The 22201-nt window shown below is 41.5% G+C and overlaps 1 long non-coding RNA gene across 11 annotated transcripts in view; it reads left to right on the top strand.

Moving 5' to 3' along the window:
* LOC123018386 overlaps positions 1 to 18090 on the top strand; it is a 94701-nt gene extending 76611 nt beyond the window's left edge. For 7 of the 11 annotated variants that reach the window (XR_006413769.1, XR_006413764.1, XR_006413762.1 and 4 more), the window contains 3 exons: positions 3614 to 3765; positions 11293 to 11522; positions 15324 to 16430. This is a non-coding gene — a long non-coding RNA (uncharacterized LOC123018386). Of the gene's footprint in view, positions 1 to 3613; positions 3766 to 11292; positions 11533 to 15323; positions 16431 to 17228 lie in introns of those variants that run through there. The other 4 variants (XR_006413767.1, XR_006413766.1, XR_006413761.1 and 1 more) reach the window with 4 other exon arrangements.
* Positions 18091 to 22201: the final 4111 nt, after the last annotated feature.

Here is a 22201-nt window from a genome sequence, read left to right as displayed (position 1 = left end):
AGAAAGAATCACACTGTAGCCTCCTCAGCGTAGCCCAGGTAGTCCATGCCTACTCTTGGATCTACTGTATGGAATGGTGTGGCCTTTAAATAATAAAATAACATTTATTTCTGCTATGTCTAGGTCATTCTGGGTCCTCTCAATGTATCCATCTATTTCAGGGGTAATGAAACTCAGCCTGATGGACAAAAGTATCCCTCCTAATCAGACCCTACAAAATTTATCAGATGGCCACACCCACCAGATGGCCACACCCACTTCCGTAAGCTCCACCCCTTTGCCAATCACTTCCTGACTTTTGCAGTCCTCTCATTCCATTCAGAAATATCAGCATGCAAAGGTTTAGCTACTGACAGTAACAGAGTTAATCAAAATATGCTGGCATTGAAAAATAAATAAATAAAAGGGTTCTGCACTTTTTTCTTTCAGCCCCATCTGCAACTTCAGTGCAGTTTTCAAGGACTTCTCCAAAACTGAATTGTGCCCTCAGACAGAAAGAAGTTTTTCATTCTTGTGCGTGTATGAATTTATGTTAGAAATGTGGGTTACATTTCCAAGAACAAATCCTCTTAATTATAGAGACAAAGCACCTTTTGGATAATACAAATCAGGCATGCAAATTTTACAAATCCAAATTGAATGTTCATAATTTGCATTGCATTACCTTTGTCTCCAGACTTCATATGTTGGTATTGCCCTCTCATTTGAGTGGTATTTCCAATCACTCGGATTATGCATTCATATGAGTCTCTAATCACTTGGGCATTCATGGGATCATGCCAATCACTATAGACATGTGTATGGATTTCCAGAGTTTAGTTTCATCTCAAATTTGTTTTTCTCCAACTACTTCTATCACTTTTTCCTTATTACCCCGAGCTCCAGCAAATGGAAAATGTCATTCTCTCTCCAGTGCAATTATTATAAAACTAAAGAATTAAAATGAAACATGAGTTCCAAGTTTTTCAGACTGGCACGGCCATTTAATAACTGTGGAAATCCTGCTGTTTATTAAATGCTTTCCTGTAATTGACCCCATTATCACATTCCTCCTTCAAGGTTCTCTGTGATGATGCCACTTGATAGGCTTTGAAACTGTGAAAAAAGGTTTGCTGATTGCCTAGAGAAAGCTAAAGGTGTGTAATGTTCTTTTCAGCCATACCAAAAGCAGCAAAACATGAATTCATGCTCTTGCTTTCCTTGCTTTTGATTCTATAAGGGGATACTGAAAGAGAATACAGAATGTAACATAGACTCTGTCTAAAGGATTGTTCTGGCTCAGTCTACTGAGCTGACACATGAGAGAATGAGATGAAAAAATGGCAGTAAACATCCATCCATAAGCAGGAGATACAACCGCAATAAATTAGGAGGTCTGGAAGGAAAGACTCACAGATTTTTAATGGCAGGGGAAACAAACATAATTCCATGTAGAACTTTGTTAATCAGGCACTTGTCGAAATTGCAGAAAGAGGAAAATCTTTACCCTCTAAGAACAGGAGTGCTTTACAATTTAATTCAGTTTCGGAGATTTCATATGGAACATATAGCTAAGCCCCATTTCTTCATGATTCTCAAATGGAAATATTATTGAAAATCTTTATGTCCTTCCTTTCCAATGGTTAAGGTGACCTACAGCAAAGATTAAAACTGCCCTTGTCAACAAATGTGCAGATCATGATTTTTAGTGTGTGTGGCAGGGTTCAGTTGGGGCTGGGGGGTGACATATACTGGCTTAATGTAGGGTTGGGGAAGTTTATTTATTTATACAAGCTTGTATACACCACCCTCCATAGCCAATTTGGCTCTCAGAAGTGTTTACAAGATAGATAAATAGATAGATAGATAGAATAGTAAAACAATGATAATACATTGCAATAACACACATTGCAATAACAATACAATTCAACAGTTCAGGACATGAATCAGCCAACTGGAAAAAGAAATAAAATGAATAATAGACAAAAATAAACATAAACATGTGCAACTAAGTAAATACTTAAATAAACAAACAGAAACCTGGCAAAGCATATAAAAACAAGTATAATAATTTTAAGTTTCATCACTTAACAATTAAAATACTGGGTGCCAGATGTATTTCTCCGGGGAGTGAAGATTTCTTGCTGATGCCAGAGTGCAGGACATGGAATAATCAATTCAAGTTCCGACAACCCAGATTCAGGCTGGACATCAGGAAGAGCTTCCTCAGTGTCAGAGCAATACGACGGTGGAACCAACTGCCTGGGGAGGTGGTGGGCTCTCCCACACTGGAGACATTCAAGGTGAAGCTGGACAGCCACCTGAGAGAGATGGTGTAAAGTGGTGTCCTGCAACAGCAGCGGGTTGGACTCGATGGCCTTCATGGCCCCTTCCAGCTCTACTATTCTATGATTCTATGAATTCCACAAACCAAAAATTACCATTTTTGGTTTCTCGGTTTCTCATTTTTTCAACCTTTGGTTCACACTGAATGTTGTGATTTTTTTTAAGCTTGCATAAAACACATATGAACATTTCCGTGCAAACTTCTCCTAATAGGATTTGCTTTGCCTGATATAACAACAGCAACCTTTGCCTGACATACATACTTTGCAAGAAACGTGTGTTAATGCTATTTCTCCTGATATTCACATGTTTTAACTGGAGAACTCCACTTCAAAATTCAGTGGTGTGTGTTTCTCTTCTCAATAAGCAGTTTGACTGGCGTCTGTACAGTGATATTTTCAGTGCCAGGTGAAGACCATCTCATTTTCTGAGGCATTTAATCTTGAAGATTTGGTGTTTACGGAGCTATAGGATTTTTCAGCAAATCAGCGGTAACATCGGTAAACAGCTCAGATGTTCAAGCTGGGAGTCTGCGTTTGGAGGGCCCTTCTCCACCTCACAGTTGATACACAAAGGAGCTGTTGCTAATTTTGTTCAAACATTAAACCAAATCTGTTCTTATCCTGAAGCATCACTGAGAATAAATCCTCAAGATTCCACTTATATAATTATTTGAAGGGGGGCAAAACAAAGAGGACTGCTGTCACCATTTCTATTTGAATTAGAACTAGAACTCCTTGCTGGAAATATATATAGAATGAACTGGACCAATATGGGGTAAGTATAAATTCAGATTTTCACACTCTTGGCCAATGTGAGGACAATATGTTGTTTTCACCAAAAAACCAAGAGAAGCTGCAACTAAATTTAAAATAATTTTGGCTGATTGCACACAAGTGACTGGTTCACATGTTAATTATTCAAAATCTGAGACGATGGCAGGTTTCTGCCAGACTCTCTTGGCCCACTCCAAGTTCTGATATTTAGGTATCTTTTGTCACAAAGAACTTGAATAAATCATACAAAGTTAATTATGAGAAGATCTGAAAAGATATTAACAGTAACATTGCATGCTGGGGATTAATGGAGCTCTCCATTGTTCCCATTGGAAAATCATCCTAATTTGTGCATTAAGGCCAGAATTCATACTCTGACAGAATGAAAACAGAGACGACTGTATCATCTCCATCATTTTTTTTCTTAAGATTCTTTTAAAAGAAAAGTTGGAGAAAGTCCCCTCATCCTTGGTTTTTGTTTAGTCAACTCTGATCTTGTTTGTTTCTTTTAGTTCCTGATGGCACTAGAGCATCATGTGGTTCAAAAAACAAAAATGAGATACAAGGACCATTCAGAATCTGAATGTTCAAGTGGATGACAGTATATGGAAAGATCTATGGAAGAAGCCCCCTAAAGATCAATCTCAGATTGTGTCAGAGAAAAGTGAGTAAAAAATGTTCATGGTACATGAAAATGGAACATAAAAATGTTCCAAAACACCTCTTCCTTGTGACTTACTCAATCCTCCCTCAACATTGGAGGGTGTACCTGGAGTGAAGTACAAATCTACATATGTAGAGAAGTTCAGCTTCTTTTGAAGAGCCATGTTGTCTGAGATTGGGTTAATCACAAATCAACATATTCCAAATCCACTGATCCTAGAATTACTAAGCCTGTTCTTGGGAGAACCTAACAATCTGAATTGTAAGGAGTTCATTATTTGTTTACTTATCCCTGTCAAGCTTAGATACTGGAAGTTCTTCCTTTTCTGGGAACAGACTATAGGTACAATATGGTATGGCAAAAGGCCATAATAGGAAAAGCAAATCTTGTAAGTTGAAGGCAGACAAACTAAACAGAATCCATTTTATACAATTGGACATAATTTTGTTGATATCAATAAGACAGATAATCAACATAAAATTCCCTATGAGTATAGAACATTCTGGGTACTGTAAAGCATGTTTTTAAAGGAAAAATGATCTTACCATATGCAATCATTGTTTAATTATAATATTTGGGTTGAAAATAGCCAGCAGGGCTAGTAGCCATGGATAAGTTTCCTTGTCCTCCATGAATTTGCCCAATCCATCTAAAGGCATCCAAACTGGTTGCCACTAGTACTTCGAGAGGGAGTGCATTTATAGAGTGTTAGGTTCCTTTTATCTGTCCTAAATCTCCCACCAGTCAGCTTCATGGGATGACTCTGGGTTCTAGTATTGTGTGTAAGGAAGAAAAATATCTTCCTCTCCACTTTCTCCACATCATGCATTAGTTTAAACACCTCATTCATCTCTTCCCTTACTCATCACTTTTTCTAAGCTAAACACTCTCAGCTACTGTAGCAACTCCTCAAAGGGGAGTTGTCTCAGCCCTTTGATCATTTTAGTTGCCCTTCTCTGCACAATGGCATGAATGTAATAATGTACACAGTTTTGTCACATAAATGGAAGCTGCAGCAAAATTAGCAAACTTAGGAAGAGTTTAACTCTCTTTCCCTGCTGTAGTCCTGATAAAAACCTTTTATCCAAAGTTGGTAGTTGCATTTCATGTGAAGCTCTCATGGAAAGCAATGTAAATTTTTCTTGATATACAAACAGAAGTTTAGAATACCTTATATTTCCCAGAATTAAACTCTTCTTTCCTATACCCAACAGTTCCAGGCCCAATCAAGCTTTCATCTGCAAAGGAGATGGTCTTTAGAAGGAATACAGAATGTAAACAAGTCAGAAGCCGTCAAGAGGTTTTAAGAGCTCATTGTGACTAGTTAAACACAATGAACAGATCAACGAAGTTTGATATATGGCTAGCATATGAACTTTTCTGTTCTGTTCTAACAATGCAGACTGTAAAATAAAGCTCACAAGTGTGGGTTCACGAGGAAACCAGCCAGCTTACAGTTCTCAGGAATCCCATGCCGTATTAGGACTTTGGAGGCTAGTTAATATCCCAGACAAAGCTCCTCTGTTGTATTGTTATTTTACATGGGCTTGGCATAAGCTGGATGTGTAGGAGACAGCTCAAGTCCTCCAGGTGGGGATTTTTCAGGATATTTTATGAAGTTCGGAAATGATTGATTTTCTCATACATGGCTTTTCTTTTAATCCTGGTATGGGTATCAAAGAATAGTAGATGCAGCATTCCCAAAGTCTTTAGCCCTTTCAAAGCTGATTTAAAAGAAAGGAAGGAGTAGCTGGTATGCAGAGTGCAGGGGATAGATCAAGAGCATGGCATGGGTTGGAGGTAGGGGGCGAATCCTTCTCCCTGACTCGTTCCTGATCTGAATGGTGCCACCCACACCCTGCACCTGCAAGTGGGAGGAAAGCTTGCATTAATCCCAGGGGGAATGTTCCTCCCTTTACACATCTCAAGTGCAAAGTGGCTCAATTCAGTTTGGGACCATGGCACAGATGACGCTTTAAAGCTCTCCGCAGCACTGTCCCAGCACACCTCAAAACCTCCTGTGCTACTTTATTTATTCATTTAAAACAATTGCATGCCGCCCAATTGTGCCACAGCACCTCTGGGTGGCTCACAACCATAAGATAAAAGTGCAATAAAAATCAGGGACACATTAAAATTAGAATAAAATGCAAGCAAAAAATACAAACCAAAGATCTATGGCATTAGTTATTTTTTTAAAAGGAAGGTCATTACATGGCACCAAAAAAAGTAAGGAAGCTGTCCAGTGAATCTCCTTGGGGAGAGCATTCCAAACATGGGGGCAGCTGCAGAACAGGCCCCCCACCCAGCCGCCATCCCTCTCACCCCCTTAAGGTATGGCTCATGCAGGAGGGCCCCCTGTGTAGATTGCAAAGGCCAGGGAGGCGCATAGGGATGCAGGAGCTCCCTAAGATAGCCAGGGCATAAGCTGTTTAGAGCTTTTCTAACAACAGGAAGGGCGAAAGAGCTGTGAATATTGCCTTGGTCAGCCCTAAGAGAGAACAAGGCCCTGAGAAACTTGCTTTTATATGGAGAGACATTTAAGTTGTGTTTTTTTTTAATGTGGACTTGTGTTTTATATAAGGTTCATCTTAAGGTTATTTTAAAAACAGAATGTAAATAACTTCATAAAATACTAGACAAATGATGGGTTTGGAATAGACTTTGTACCACCTTTCTGTTGCATTTACTGATGCATAAAAGGAGTACTTGCTTTAACCTAGTGCATTGTATGGTTATCTGGTAATTTTCAAGTAATCAGAACTGTTGCTAATTTATCTAATACATTTTCCCTACTTGCAAATCCATCTCCAAAGAAAGGGGGTGTGTGATTCTGCATTTCCCTTATCTATAAAGAAAAATTACATACAACTGTTCTTTATCTCACCCTTTCTCTCCTCATTGGATAGATGCTAATCATGAAACGCATTCTCTTTGTTGAGCCCATCTGTTCTCACTGACTACCACCCACAGCTGTAAACCAGAAAAAAATATTTCAGATGATTTATCTGTAGAGGACTGTTGGTTTCCTATCTTGGGTCAGTTCAGCTGTGGGGATGCATGTTTAATTTTTTCTCTGGAAGCATTCCAGCAGTCTGACCTGCCCTCTAAATACATTGGTCTCCCTGCAGAGAAGGTCTGTGACCATCTTGGGCTATCAGTTCTGAAAAAGAACCCAGGAACCATATTCTAACTAGTAAGTCATTCATGTGTAGCTGCTGCTATTGAGAACCAACTGAAATATGAATACAGAAGATAGCATAATACCTGCATTATAAAATGGCATATTTCCATCACTAGCTCACAAAACATTCAAAGTCCTTTAGTCTGTAAACCAATCCATAAGCACTGAATAGAGAAATCCATGGGATTCACTGTTATATCATTTCATTTCTAGACTGTCCAGTAACTGAAGCTATTGGAGCAATTTGCAACAGTTCATAAAAACATGAACCACAACAGAATAAAAAGGCCTATTTTCTCAATATATACGATATAAGAACATTTTTATAAACTAAGTTTCTTGTGCACAATTAGATATGTTAAATGCTATTAAATACCTAGGAGAGAAAGGCAGTCTTCACCCAAGGCTGAGAGGACTCAAGAGTTGACACCAGGTTAGTCTTGGTGCAAGATTATTCTATTCTGCTTCTGCACCTTGCTTGTGAGAGGCAAGGAGCTTCAGCAGCTTCAGCACTTCAACTTCCTGAGAAAGAGGACTCTGGTGCTTCTTTCTGAAAGATTTGTTTACACTCAATTCAGGATGAAGGTCTACAACAGTTCCGACAGCCCTGCGCTCACCTTCAGTTGCCTGAAGATCTCTCTTCTTCCCCAGAGGTCCCAAATCAGCTTTCATCTGCCTCTTTCATTCAAATTCCCAGACTGCCCTCCTCCTCAACAAAAGTGATGAATCCATGTTCAGCTAAAGTACCAATTCAAGAGCTATAGAATGGGGAGTGGAATTCTTGAATCACTATTTGATTGGGCACTGAGTTACGAGGGATCCCTGAAATACAATCCAATTACACATCAATGTCATTGTTGTTGTCCTCTAATGAGGACTTCTTCCGTGTAGCCACCCTCCACGCCTCCCTCAGAAGTGGCACTCGGAGGAAGCCCTCTATGTTGATCATAGTAACTGGGTAGATTCATGCTAATCTGATGGAAGTGCTCCATCAGGTATTATGGTTCCACATCATGTAAAAACAACAAAGCTTTTCATACCCACTTCCTTGTAAGTCTTCCTAAAGTTCTTTTGCAGATCATCCTTCTGAGTATATTTCTCTATATAGCTGGCACCATTTCTTGAGGGTTGTACAAAGACAGTAAAAGTGATAAATTGTTCCTCTGAAAGAAGCTCTCCTGGTCAGATGACATGATTGCACTCTTTCAGCCAGGTTTTTCCACCAGAGGTATCTTCCCTTAGAGACATTCACTTGGAAATGATTACCAGATCTTCCTGCCTGTAGCAGTTCCATGGTTTTGAACTGAACAGACATTGAAACTGATTCATTGTAAAGGAGCTTTGAAGTACACCTAGGGAATTCTTTGGGTAAGGCCCTAAAATTTATTTTTATTTTATTTATTTTTTGATTTATATCCTGCCTTTTTCCTACAAAGGGCTCAAGGCAGCTTACATCATTCTCCTCCTCCATCTTGGTTCCCCAGAAGCACTTTTAGTGTTCCCCAGTTGCAGGGATTAAACTCACCATTGGCTAGGCTCAAGGGCAACTGCCCTCTCTAGGGACCAAGCCTGTTGCTATGGCTGCAACTGGTCTTGATTATGACATCAGAAAGGGTCACCATCTCATTTGCATCCAACCACTTCTGACTAGCTGTCATGCTTGAGGGCCTCCTTGTCTCACTCCTGCTCCCATCTTCACTCTGGCTTGCGTTCTGTTACCAAGCATCCCATCATACCTCATTCTAGCTCCTCTGTGGATTTTTCAAGCACATGTTTTGCTCCAAAATGAAATTACTCTAGCCTGGGCTGCTGCCTTCTCACATGCATTACTCTGTATGAGCCATATGAACAAAAACCAATAGGGGATTAAAATAACCATGGATAAAAGCACACAGCCAGCCTAACTCAATAGACATCCTATTTTCTTTACATCCCTGTCAAATAATATCCTACATCTTTTCCAGCTCTCTCAGCTATTCAGTTAGTTCTCCCAGCAGGCCCCAGCCAAGGACTCAGGTTTATCATCCTTTCTACATCAGTCACCCCTTCTTTCTGCTTCTTTGTTCCTCTGCCTTTCTGCTCCCTCTGTGTATTTTCTAAAATCATTTTCACACACACCCTACATTCCAACAGTTACCAAACTCAGCCTGTCAAAGGCTTAGGGAGAGCTTGGGTGGACCTCAGACCATGAGTCAAAAGGAGCCTGAGACGAGACTTAGAGCCAAACCAGCTTCATCCTAGTGCACTATAGGATAAAGGGAGACACTGGTTTGGGCTGCGTATCCCTGTTCATCTCCATTTATCCTACAGTACACTAAGATGAAGCTGGTTTGGCTCTAAGTCGCGTCTCAGGCTCCTTTTGACCCATGGTGTGAGGTCCACCCGGGCTCTCCCTATGCTGTTGACAGGCTGAGTTCAGTAACACAACCAATGACCAATGAGGGGGGCAGTTGTTTCTTGTTCATTTCCACAAACTAAGTTTCTTCTTCCTAAAGTTAATCTCTCCCCCCCGCCAATTAAACTTCATAATCTCCTGCATAATCTTCATAATCTCCTGCATAAACTTCATAATCTCCAATTAATCTTCAGAATCTTCAGAATCTCAACTTCCTGACCACCACCATAGTCTCACTGACCATTTGGTCTCTAAGGTTCCAATCCTCAACACACTTCTCTGGAAGTCATTCAAATTGAATGCAATGTGAGGCTTAGTTCTGAGCTGCTTTTCCTTGAATTGCCCATAAACTATTAATTTTTTTTAATGAACTCATTAGACCACCCGTACAAATAAAGCTCATCATACCCTACACTCAACATGGACAGAGCTATAACCTCAGAGAAGAAAATTCCCACTCTGCCCCACAGCTACCGGGGAAAAGTTTCATGGCAGCTCTTCCTCCAGGATCAGTGGCATGCCCTTTGTTGAGGACGGGGGAGAAGGGAGAGCACCAGTGGGTGGATAGGAGAGGGGAGAAAGGGAGAATCTGCCCATCAAGCATCAGCAACATGGCTACATGGAATGCACCTGGCATCAGAAACATACCTCCAGGACAGAAAGGCCTGTCTACCAAAAAACCTTGAAAAGGAGTATGTCCATTACACCTCCAACCCTCTGGGCAGCGTGTAGGACTCTTGGAAGCCTGCAAGATAAGAAACTTCCATCTCACCATTGGAAATCCAATAGGTTTGCCTTCTTAGGGAAAGCAGTACAAGTCAATGTCTCTGATTCAAGTTAAAACTTCAATGTTATAGATTATATAAGTGATACAAGGAAAGTAATTAAAGGAACAATAATTCATAATTTCCAAGAAATAGTTACAAAGCTGCTGGACAGCAAGGGACTATTGATTGATGCAAAGTGATAGGATATGTGATACATGGTTTGAATCTATATTTTAAAGCAAACTGCAAATATGTAATCACTTCAATGTTGCATAAAAGTTGGAAGGCCAGGGTCATAAGCTGCATTGCCTCCCTCTGATAAACACAAACCTCGAATTGCTTCTTTTGCATAATGCTCTTTATTGCTTCTACATATGATGCATCTAGCCAAGTCTCTGAGCATGAACAACGCAGCATATTGACCCCAGACGGGCTACCCAAAGCTCCCCTTAAGAACCCATCTGTATTCTGACCTGGGAGGAGTTGAGCTGTGAAAACGGCCATGCCTCCTCTCGGTCTGTTGTGCTCCTAACTGGGTGTTGATGATGAGTTATTAGGTTTATCTCTTCAGGGGGAAAGAGTCTCCACTGGAGAGACTTCCCATTTTGACATCTCCTCCCTGAGGTTGTGGTTCCTCAAGGTTCCCAGGGATGGGTTGACTGGCCTCTCCACCTACGCTTGGGCTAATCTCCTCCATGGCTACCTCCAGCTGGGTCTCAGGACCTTGAAGCACAGCTGGAGCCTGAGCTATTTCAGGAAAAATAACCCTCCTCTCCTCCTTGAATTTGGAATCTGAATCATCAGCATAACTGGCACGGGGACTCTCCCATGAGCGCGTCTGAGGTTTGACAGGATGCATGCACAGAAGTCAGACAGCCACTGCTAATGCAATTCAAATAAATCAGATTTCTCCACCTAATACAAACACAATTCTTTATCAACAATATGCCTACTTACACCATTTTCTTTATACATGGTCCCTATGCTCTTAACTTTACTTTCATTCCTGCAAAGATCACAAACTCCCCTGTTCCATATGGCAAGTATTTCATTTTCATTATATGGTCTGAAAGAAATAAGATCAGATTTTGAACAATTCTTCATGAAGAATGCCTATGTATTGCAATAAATATAGCACTAACAAGATATTAAAATGTAGCATTTCAACTCACTCATTACAGATGGATATATACATCAGCCAAGCAGAGACATTCCAAGTGCACTTGGTTTACCTGTGGTGGAGGCTGAAGACAAAAAGACATTTCTATGAATTTTCCCTGGTCTTAGAGAATGTTCATGAAAATGCCACCTCAATGTTGCATCTTGAGAATGGACTATGAAATCGGGTGGCATTTGGCAGACAGCTTCATTATACACCTTCCAATTTTGCTGGCATTTACAACTTCCATAGGTAAGTAGAGGTGAGTAGTGCTCTTGTGCACATGAGGCCTTCAAACATTGGTTGGGACCATGAAAGGAAGTCAGTGCACAAGGCTATTGAGAATGCAGGGGTGGGTGACGGAGATCAAACGGATGAGAGGGAACAACTTCCAAATAGCCTGAACTGACTGATCCTGCCTAATCTGGGAAACTAAGCAGAGTTGGGCCTGGTTGAAATCTGGATGGGTGGCTTAAATGTCATGAACTGCCTAGAGAACTTCAGCTAACGGTGGTATAGAGAAGATGGTGATGATGATGATGATGATGATGATGATGATGATGATGATATTGGTGATTGTATACAACAAGGAAGACCTCCAGATATACTTTGGGCTTCAGCACTCAGAAGCTCCTGCTAGCATGATGAATGGTCCTGAATGCTGGGAGTCAGAGTCTGAAAATTCTCCTTTCTACTCACCTCTACTTACTCAGAATAAGTGTGAAGTATTTTTTCCCACTGAGGATGACCTCAAGGGTTAATGTGTCAGCGACTGCATGCCACTGGCAGGGGGGCAGGCCAGAGTTCCTATGCAATGTTTCATCTTAAGATCACCACACCATGCTGTTGCTCTATCTTCTCTTCTTCAAAGAACTGTAAAAACAAAAGCGAGAAAGAATGTGCAGTCATGATCACCTTGAACCAGCATCAACACCATGACACGCTTTCACCTTCGTTCTCTCTCTGTCATGAACACAAATGCCCTATCTATCCACGTATTGCTCATATCCGAACCCCTCCCCTATTCACACTCACATAGGAAGTGTGAAATCCATCTGGCAACCTGCAAAACACAGGTGGAAAAATGCGTAACACTTTCAAATGAGAGTCAGTGCAGTCTACCGGTTATAGTATTAGACTGGCACTCGGGAGGTCCGGGTTCGAAGCCCCCTCGTTCCTGAAGCTCATTGGGTGGCAATAATGAGCAGACAAAGAAAAAGAGTTTAGATTTGTATGACTCCAAACTGTGTACTCTTCCCCTGCCCTCCAAGTCACATGGATTCCATGGACTTGCAATTTTTTTTTTAACTTTCTGGAATTATATGCACCTTTAGTCATACACAAATACAAACACACAACCCTGCTAACAAAAATGTGCATTTCCTTCCTACTTGGCTAAAATGTGAAAATGCAGATTTGGTGGAGGGGATTCACATGTTTGCACAATGTGCATTTGGAAGTACATGATTGTGCATATGGACATTTTCAAACGTAGTGGCAAGTTCAGGACATTGAAAAACAATCCAATTCTATCAATTGGTGAACAATAGAGAAGAAGATACCTGACAATCTGCAAAACACAGATAGTGTGAATTTCACAAAATCTGTGCTTCCGTACACACACACACACTGAGGGAGAGGGAGAGATCCCAAACCAAGAACTCCATAAAAGGGGTAACTTTTGAAAGTGCTGATCTCACCACCCTGCTCTTTACTTGGACAAGGATACCTTTTTTGCATTGCTCAGTTGTTACTTGACAATCTGCCCGCAGGTGGGGAATAGCCGATCAAGCAGAAAGAAGGGCTGTGGAGTCCCACTGTTCAGCTTTACATTACCGCAATGCCTCCTCTTCCCCAGTTGTTCAACTATTTTCTGCTGATAGCTGGGCAGTGTTCAGCCCAAGGGGGAGTTTGAACATCCCATCATCCCTGCAGTCGTAACAATGATTGCCCCTACATTGCTAAGCCAATCAGTGGGGAAAGGAGGGCTTCCATGTGTTGCTTGGCAGCCATGTTTGCTCCCCCTCCCCCATTCCTCCATTGATCAGATGATCACATGGAGAGATGCTCCAGCTGATATAAGATTAGGCAAGGAGCTACTTACGGTCCTCAAGTTTCTCTCTTCTGATATAGAAGCCAGAAGCTAGTGGTCCCCCTGCAGCAGTCCTCCAGTTTGGCCCAAGGATGACGCCCCCCCCCCCACCCAGGCACTCCCAAAGCAGAAAGAAAGAGATAGAATGAGGGGGAGATTGTTATTCAGACTGTTTTCAAGCAGAGAATAGCAATTAGACATGGCTGCCTCAGTGAAATATTCGGTGAGTTATACTTTGTTTAAAGTCACATATAACTCATTTCCCATAAATGAGCAAATTTCACCCCTCAGAAATTTTAACACACAAAGGGGAGAGGCACAGTTCTTTAAGAATCAGTAATTCAGGCATATTCCTCACACCATTCCTTTGTTTAAAAATAATATGATAAATCCATTATTAACGTAATTATTGATGATCTACACTCCATTAGTTCATAAAGCCTGACAAACTATCAAGTGTTCAACCACCATCAGCATTTTCTTGACTGCTTTACGATACAGATAGATTGAGTAGGCTGAGTCTTAATTCTAGTTTTGTAATAATGCTCCTCAGACGTGATCTGGCTTCAAAATCACTGCAGCAATGCAGATGGAAAAATTAAAACATATTTTACTCAGAAGGAACATAAACAAATCATTTTCAGTTCACACTTGTAGCATTCCTTTATTTGTAATTTTTATTTTTTTTAATACCATAGAGTCATCTTCTTCCCCTTCTGTGTATTACGTTGATTATATGCTTGATGAAAATGAGAGATGAGCACTCCATTGTGTTAGGTATCACAACCTGGTTCTGAATTTTCATAATAGAAAGTCCTGGTCGTCAGTGACAGACCTATTGTTATTATTTTCCATAATGGAGAAAAAGGGGTACATTGGCTTCCATAGTGCTCAAAATTACTGTCATTAGTCGTTCCCGGTGAAAATGCAACACGCAGATACATCACAGATCTTTCCGTTCTTGTTGTTCATGCAGCACCTTTGAAATGCAGGGCACTTTAGAGAGGGATACAATTTTTTCAAAAGGCAGGTCCTTTCCCTAGGGGAGCTTGCCGTCCAAAGATCAAAAGAGACACTCCATTGACCTCATTGCTGCATTTAACATGTCTGGTTCCCCCTCCCCCTTTAAAAATAGCTGGTGCGAATGGGAGACCAGGAGTTAAATCCACCTTCACTTCATGACTGAGAAATCCCTACTATTTCAATTGGTCTGCTCTACATAGGCCTAAGGGCATAGTGCTATGCATCTTCAGACAGAGATCAGAATGGGAGCTGTAGAGTCCTTTTTCTGACTAAATGTACATAGGATTGCACCCTAAGTGACTTAAGCCTCATTCATTTCTATGGGACAACTGTATTTAGGATTACTCAAACTCTAGGGTCAGGATTTCAGCACACAGGAAGGCAAGCTAACCCTTCCTCTGCACTTCTGTGCAGACAGAAATTGTCCTGAAGCTCCCATCCAACTGGAAAGGAAACTTCCTTTGGCTGCCAGATGTTAGCATCCAATGAAGGCAAGGTCTTCCCATCAGAGATGATGGAGTCAATCTCTTGTGGTCTTCCATGTGAAATGTGACTAGTATGTCAATAGAAGGGTACTGATGGTACTTAAATGAATACTCCTAACCCATGGGATCAATTATATGACATAAAACTTAACGATAATTTTATGATATAGACCAAGAACAATAGACACTCATGATATACTATACATGTCAGAAATTGGAATATTCTTATCCACATGGGTTCATTATGATGAATAACAAAGAACAACAATGCAAGAGAAAAATATTGCTACACCAAACTGTAAAGGAAATTTAAGACATGTACAAATTATACCAGCTGTGAACAACTGGAAGAACCATGGAATCCTAGTGGTGGAACTACATTTTGCGATTTCTTCACAATGTGCTGCTGCTGGTTCCTCCAACTTCCAATCTCTCCTCACCCCTTCTTCTTAGGTCTTCTACTGCCCACCAGGTGAGAGGGACCAGTTTTTGGGTGGAACAAGCACACGTCTCTGTTTTCCTTCTCTTCCTGAGTGCTGATGCTGTGAGTAAAAGCCCACTGGACCCAATCCTCAAGTTTGCACCATGGGAGAGGACGGGCAGCAGTAGCTGCCCCTCGCTTCTGCTGTATACCTGGATCTGTGAGTGGGCCAATGGCGGGTCAGCTCCCTCCACTCCCTTACCTGCCCTCACCTGCTTGTAGGTGAATCACCCAAACATTCACATTCAGAATTCACTGGACCAAATCCCAGCTGCCGTATCATTCACAGGGAGAGAGCAGGAGAGGAAGAACATCCCCTGATCCGCACAACTGGCATTCATTTGTCCACTTGGGTTGGGCAGCTGCAGAAGTGTGAAGAGGGATGACTTCCCTTTGCCTTTGGGGCAGGAGAGGCAGGAAGCAGGGAGGTGAAGGAGTTGCTGCCAGCAAAGCCAGTGGTTCAGCCCTGAGGAGGGATATAGTTACCCAAAGGGGGGGTCAACTTTCCATGGCATCCAGTTTTCACTGTCAGTGATGTCAGATGCTGCTGCTTGAAAACAGCCAATCAGGGGCACATCTCCTGGACAATGCCAAGCTCTGATGCTGCACTTGTTTGTCTCTCGCTACAATAAGCTTGTTCAGCAAAGAGCTCATTTATGTTGCTTCCAGAAAATGTTCTAGCAAAGGATCTGAGAAGCCTTGAGAGAGAAAGAGCAGGAGATCAGACGTAAATCAAGCTCTCTTTGAACCCACTGGGGACCAAATCGGACAAATTAGTGCTACGATAAAACCATACTCTTCGTTGATCTGTTGGACTGACCATGCTACACCTGGCTCACATAGGAAACAGCTTGCTCCAGGAGAATCCTGCAAAGCTCCCTTCTCTCACACCATTCCTGACAGGTAGCGATGGAAGCGTTCATCAGTTTTTAAGTTTCTGCCTGTTCCTCCCTTCATCCTTTTATGACTTTTCAGTGTTTTCTGAAATGCAGAGTTGTTGCCTTTGACTTGTTTTGTTTTAATTTGTCGTGCTTTTTTATGTTGCTTTTAAAAATAAAAGGTTGCATGAAAATTCATAACTATGATGTATACTTTTCTAATATGTGCAATTTTATGCCATTTTACCCTATGTACACATTTTTGCAGCCAATTTTCCTAATGCGATGCATTTCTGTGTAGAATTTTCCCTCACGTGTGCATTGTATACACATTTTTTAGTGAAAACGTTCATTGCAAAATTCAGTGTGAATTTTGCAGGGTAACTAGCCCAATCGCCATCTTTGGGACCAGAATCCAATGTGGAATGAGACCAGGATGATTTAGAATCCAGTAGAATCATGGAAACTCAAGGCCTAGGAGCTTGGCTCTGTCTGGCATCCCATATGATAGTAGAGGAAGAAAGCAGATTCTCTCCATCAGCCATAACTGTCAGAGACACACCTGATCCAGATCTCTGATATATAACTCAAGTAATCTTCTTTGGGAACTGAGCAGTAGCAGGATTCCACCGGGAAATGGCTTCAAGAGTGCCATTAAGCAAATGAAGAGGGGAAGAAAAAACCCCTCTTTGACATGGCGCCTGCTCATGGTCAGATTTCCCCATCAAAAACTTAGATTGTCAGAAGAGGGGACCTCCCCCTGGATTGAACTAATGTACAGGCTGAAGCCCTTGCAGAGAATGTGTTTAGTGCTCACAATACTTTCCCTGGATTGATCATAAATCTTGAACTCTTGTTTGTCACAACTTCAGTAATATTGAGGCTCTGTTCTGCAGTTATTCCTGGGATTATGACTGTGTATGAACTTTAACCATGGGACTGTCCCTTGACCAAAGAAATGCATCATAGCTTTTCCTTAAACTATCTGATATATTACAGATTACAGAACAATGAGCTCTGCCATGAAATTCCTGGGAAACTTGTCTGTGTAACCTGGTCTAAAGTAACGAAGAGTTAATTTTAAACAGTGATCTGTCAACTTGCCAGAAGGTACCAAAAGTCCTAGCCTGACAATAAAATGAGATTCAGTTCACAGAGTGATTTGCAAGTGTAAAATTAGGTAAGCTCATATTGCAATGCAAATTGAATGAATTTCTTCTTCATTCCTGCTAACAAGCAGTCAGGTTTGGAGCGGCTTAGGGCACTGACTCACCCCTTTGCCTTTCTCTGCCCCTGCCCAAGAAGAAAGAAGAATCCAGTCTGTCAAAATACAGGAATAAATCCTTGCCTGAGGAAAGGTGTCATGGCAGCATCTCACTCCTGGCTTTTTTTTTAAGTCTTAAAAAGAGGCCACATTGGAAGTTAATGCAGAGAATGTAAATAACTCCAGTTCCAATTCAGTAAGAAAAAACCTTGGCTTCTTTCGTTATATATTTATTTTACATGGATTTGTAAAAATAAGAACTCTTGCTTGTTACAGAATTGGAGAATAATAGGGGTGGGGAGAAAGAAAACTAGGAGGGAAAGAATTTCAAAATAATTCAACATGTGGATGGAAAAGGCCATTGTTCCACCAGGACTCCCTACAGAAAGGATGACTCCTGTCCATTTTTGTTATGTGGAAAGAAACACTGCTATCGGATGACAAAAGCTTGTGGCTTAACAACGTCCTTGGCCTGCCACTCTCTAAAGCAAAATTCTGCTGCAGTTGTGGGTTGTCTTAGCAACATCTCCTGTACATGACAGCCCCCGGTGTGTGGATCCCTAAAAGGAAGAAAGTAACAATTGCATCAAGGAAACCATGTTGTTTTGCCAAATGCTGGTTCTAGGATGTGTAGAGTGAGGCGGCAGACAGCAGGTGAAGTCAAAGATAGCAGGTGACAGCGTGCATAGGTCACACTTGTGAATATGCCCACATATCAGAAAACAACAACCAAAACTTCCCCACATATGTGAATCCAGGAAGTAAAGAGGAAAGCTATGCTAAGCAACCCTGATCTGATCTTTACTATCCACTGGAGCAGGGGGTGGTTAAATATGGGGAGACATTTGAAAAATATGGCACCTTACCTATAGTCCAAAGTGGTACATTCCATATTTATTTCCCTTTGTAATCACTCTGATTCTTGCAAGTTAAAGTTTGCTACACTTAAGTGTATTGTGTGTAAAGGCAGGGCTGAAAGGGAATGCAGCTTTTTGACTGGAAATGCATGCCAGGGGACTGGTATCTTGTAAAGAGAGCCAGTGTGGTGTCGTGGTGAAGAGCATGAGACTGAAACTTGGGCAATTGGATTCTAGTCCCTATTTGGCCATGGAGTCAACTGGGTGACTTTGGGCCAGTTGCAGGCTCTCAGCCCGACCTACCTCACAGGGTTGTTACTATGGGGATCAGATGGAGAGCAGCAGGAGGGGAATGATGCAAGCTGCCTTGAGTCCCTTGAAAGGAAAAACAGCCAGGATATAAATCCAATAAACAAACAAACAGTGCTGTGTGTTGGTACAATGGCTTTTGCTGCGACTGTTGCCATTGAGAGAGGAATAGGAAAGCAAGTTTCTGGCTAATATATGGCATGGCTGAATCAAAATGGATGCTCCCTGACTGGAAGACAATGAATTATAAAGATATCTAATGGCCCTCCATTTGAGCAGAAGCGGTGTGATAGGACTATGCGGGGCACATCAAAGCTCATGGGATGAAGGTTTCTAACTGCAGCGAATCTAATGAGCTATGGAGAGGAATCTAGGGAGAGACAATATAACTTGAGAAGAGGATCATCCTCAGAGAAGAGGAGAAGGCAGGCCAGATGGGATCAGGAGAATGTGAGGAGGAACAGTTTTTGCAGAGAGTTGAAGATGAGCAACTGAAGATGGTGGAGGTCTGAAGCCTCTGAACAAGAATGAAAACTGTAAGGTAATTCTGGTAAGCAGAAGTAAAGGTCTCAGGTGGTAGCTGAACTTTACCAGAAAGGACGCCTGCCTATAAAGCCCACCTGTTTAGGCCTGGGAGTTAACTCAGATGGTGCTTGATAGGAGAATTGACTTAGGTTTGTTTAGTGATAGAAATGGGGGCTTCTTATGGCCCAATTGACATGAACTCTAATAGTATAAATGCACTGTTGTAAAGTAAAGTAACTTCAAGTTAATTATTTCTTTATTTCTTTTTTTCATAAAACACTTTATACCTTTGCTTACTCTCCTTATAATCTTGATTCGTCTCATGCCTAAGAGCCAACTAACAGGTAAAAGGGTTTTTTTTTTTTTTTTGAAAAAGGGACACCACTTTATGGTGGTGGTGGAAGTAAACAGTGCTTTTCCACAGCTAGGAGCAATTTTTATTTATTTTTTTATTCAAAGCTTTTCTATCCTGTCCCCTACAGAACATCTTGGGACGGCTTACAATTGTGGCAGGATGTTCCAGTGAAATTGTTCTTGCATGTTACTATACATATGCATGTTAGTGCATAACATCTCAGCAAAATCTCTGCTACTTCTTTACAGAGACCATCATGAGCAGCTTGATTGGAGAAAGTATGCTTTGCTACAGCCATTTATATATGTATTTCACATCACTTTATTAAGTGTCCTGATGCACTTGAATTCTCTTACGGAAACCAGGGCAAGCAGGATTCCCATGTGAATCAACCAGTGGGGGTAGAGGAACACCTTGCCTTTGATCACTGAAATGGAATTCTGGCAGTTCAGCATGGAAAGATCAAAATGTGAAAGCATCCCGGGAGTTGTAATATTATGCAGGCTTCATAGATCATGCAGTTATACATTTCACAAAGATCTGCATTATGCAATGACTGGCAGCACCTTATCCCCTGCAATTTCATCCAGACAGCACAAATCATCAGCCATCTATGTGACTTGCTCTCATGCCCAGGAAGAAGCCTATGTCGACAAAGGCCATTTTATTCCGTTGCAAATGCACAAGGACAGGAGCTGTGCAAGGCCCACTCCCTTCTGCTGTGTTTCCATCACCCTTCCCATCTATCTATTTATTTATTTATTTTGCTTAAAAGCTGCCCACTTGCAACATCTGGAGAGCACTGTCTGAAGGGGAATCTTCTATCCTTGGAAAGTTTCCACAAGATTTGGAATGCCAATTCAGATCCTTGATACTTGATACTTGACTGATGGGAGAGTCCAAATAAATCCTCAAATAGAAGAATATGCATGTCCTTTAATATAAAATCTGGCGGCAGCAGTGCCCTTACTCACCCTTCCTATCTGCAGGCTTTTTCCTTTCTTGTTCCTTCTCTGCAGGGAGGGAGGGAGGAAGGAGAACCAGCCCCAAGCTACACTACTGATCCACTAACACTCAGGTAAGGCAAGCTTCCAGATGAACCAACAGTGAAACAATGTTGTCAGCTGATTGAGCAGTTGTGCTTCCTTTGCAATGTAAAAAGACCCAGCCAGCTCCTGCTTTGTCTTAAGGAATTTTGCTTCTCTGATTGCAAAAACCACAATATTTTATACGAGTTAGCTTTCTATAACTCCTAATTGTTTTACTTGTCATCTTTTACTCAAGCCTTCGATGGGTAATGATGTTTTTCCTGATACCTATAATGATTTCTCAGTGTTTCAGAATTATTCCCCATTGTCCTCGCCTTCTCACCCATTCAGAATCTCATCACTGTCCCAAAACTGTGTACATGTACTTATTAAAATAAACCTCTGTCTATGCTCCGGAAGCTAGTAGTCAGTTCAGTGTGTTGGATACCTCTGTCAGAGAGGGGTACCTGGGTGTTCTGCCATAAACTGCTGAGGCTGAGCATAGCATCTTCCTGTGAATCTGAGCATACATTCTCCTGGTTCTGCTAATCAAGATTTCCTGACAAACTCAAGAAGGAACTTTTCATAGATGGTTCAAGAATTGCTTGACTAAGTTCTGTGTTGATCAGAGGTCAAGTACTTGAGGCTTTCCAAAGTCCTATCTCAAAGGAACACCTTCACTCTCCAGGAATTTCAACAGTGGGGAGTAGCTAGCATCTCATCTGAAGTGTTACACAACTGTTACTCTTGAGGGGAATGAGTGCAGAGAATTTGCTCTTGCTAGCCTGAAGTGGCCCCCAAGGAGCATGAGGCATCAGGAAGAGATTCCTGGATCAAGCCTCAACTGAGCTTGTCACCAACTGGATAATTTGCACTCTGGACCTTATTCCAAAGATTGCTCCCCCCCCTCCCAAAAAAAAAAAAAAAATACTGAAACCTGTGCCTACTGGATGATGGTGGAGGAAAGCAAAGGATGGGTGGACAAGTGAGATTGAGCTCACCAAGTTTCTCTGAGTACCAGCTTACTGCGCATTTCTTCCTAATTTGCACTGGCATTTGCAGTCATTGTTCATTTTGCATGAGCATGAAAACTGTGCAAATTGAAGAACTATTAAATACTGTATGTAAGTTGCTTAAGCAATTCCCAAACCTGTGTAAACTTCTTAGATAAAGTGTAGGTGATGTGAAGCATGCACAACTTTAAGAAAGCTGTGCATTTTTTCAGGTGTACATTTTGCAAACATGAAGGCAAGTTCAGGAAGCTGTGAAACTTTGTGGGGGAAAAGCACTTCAGTTCCTGTCCAAGGATGAGAATTGAATGATCTGTGACCTTTCTGAATGATCTGTGAGAAACACCTTCCTGTTGGAAACGTGATGAAGAATGACCTGCACCATTCAGTTGCCTAACTGAAAGTCTCTGCAGGGGACAGTTTGGGGAGAGGCCACAGGGAGGCAGGATGTCTATGGGGTACGGACACACATTATCTTGATTTTTTGTCATGTGGGAGCTTGGAAGACTGTTAAAGCCAGGTCAAGCCTGTATCAAGCCTCTGTTGAGTTCTAGCACTGCATGAGCCCCTGATGCTGGGAACGATTGAGGGCAAAGGGAGAAGGGGACAGCAGAGGTTGTGGTG

Source organism: Varanus komodoensis, unplaced genomic scaffold (genome assembly GCF_004798865.1).
Source record: "Varanus komodoensis strain SLA01 unplaced genomic scaffold, ASM479886v1 scaffold11, whole genome shotgun sequence".
Taxonomy (NCBI): domain Eukaryota; kingdom Metazoa; phylum Chordata; class Lepidosauria; order Squamata; family Varanidae; genus Varanus; species Varanus komodoensis.
The sequence above is the reverse complement of the archived record's forward strand: the minus strand, read 5'-3'. Positions and strand labels throughout refer to the sequence as shown.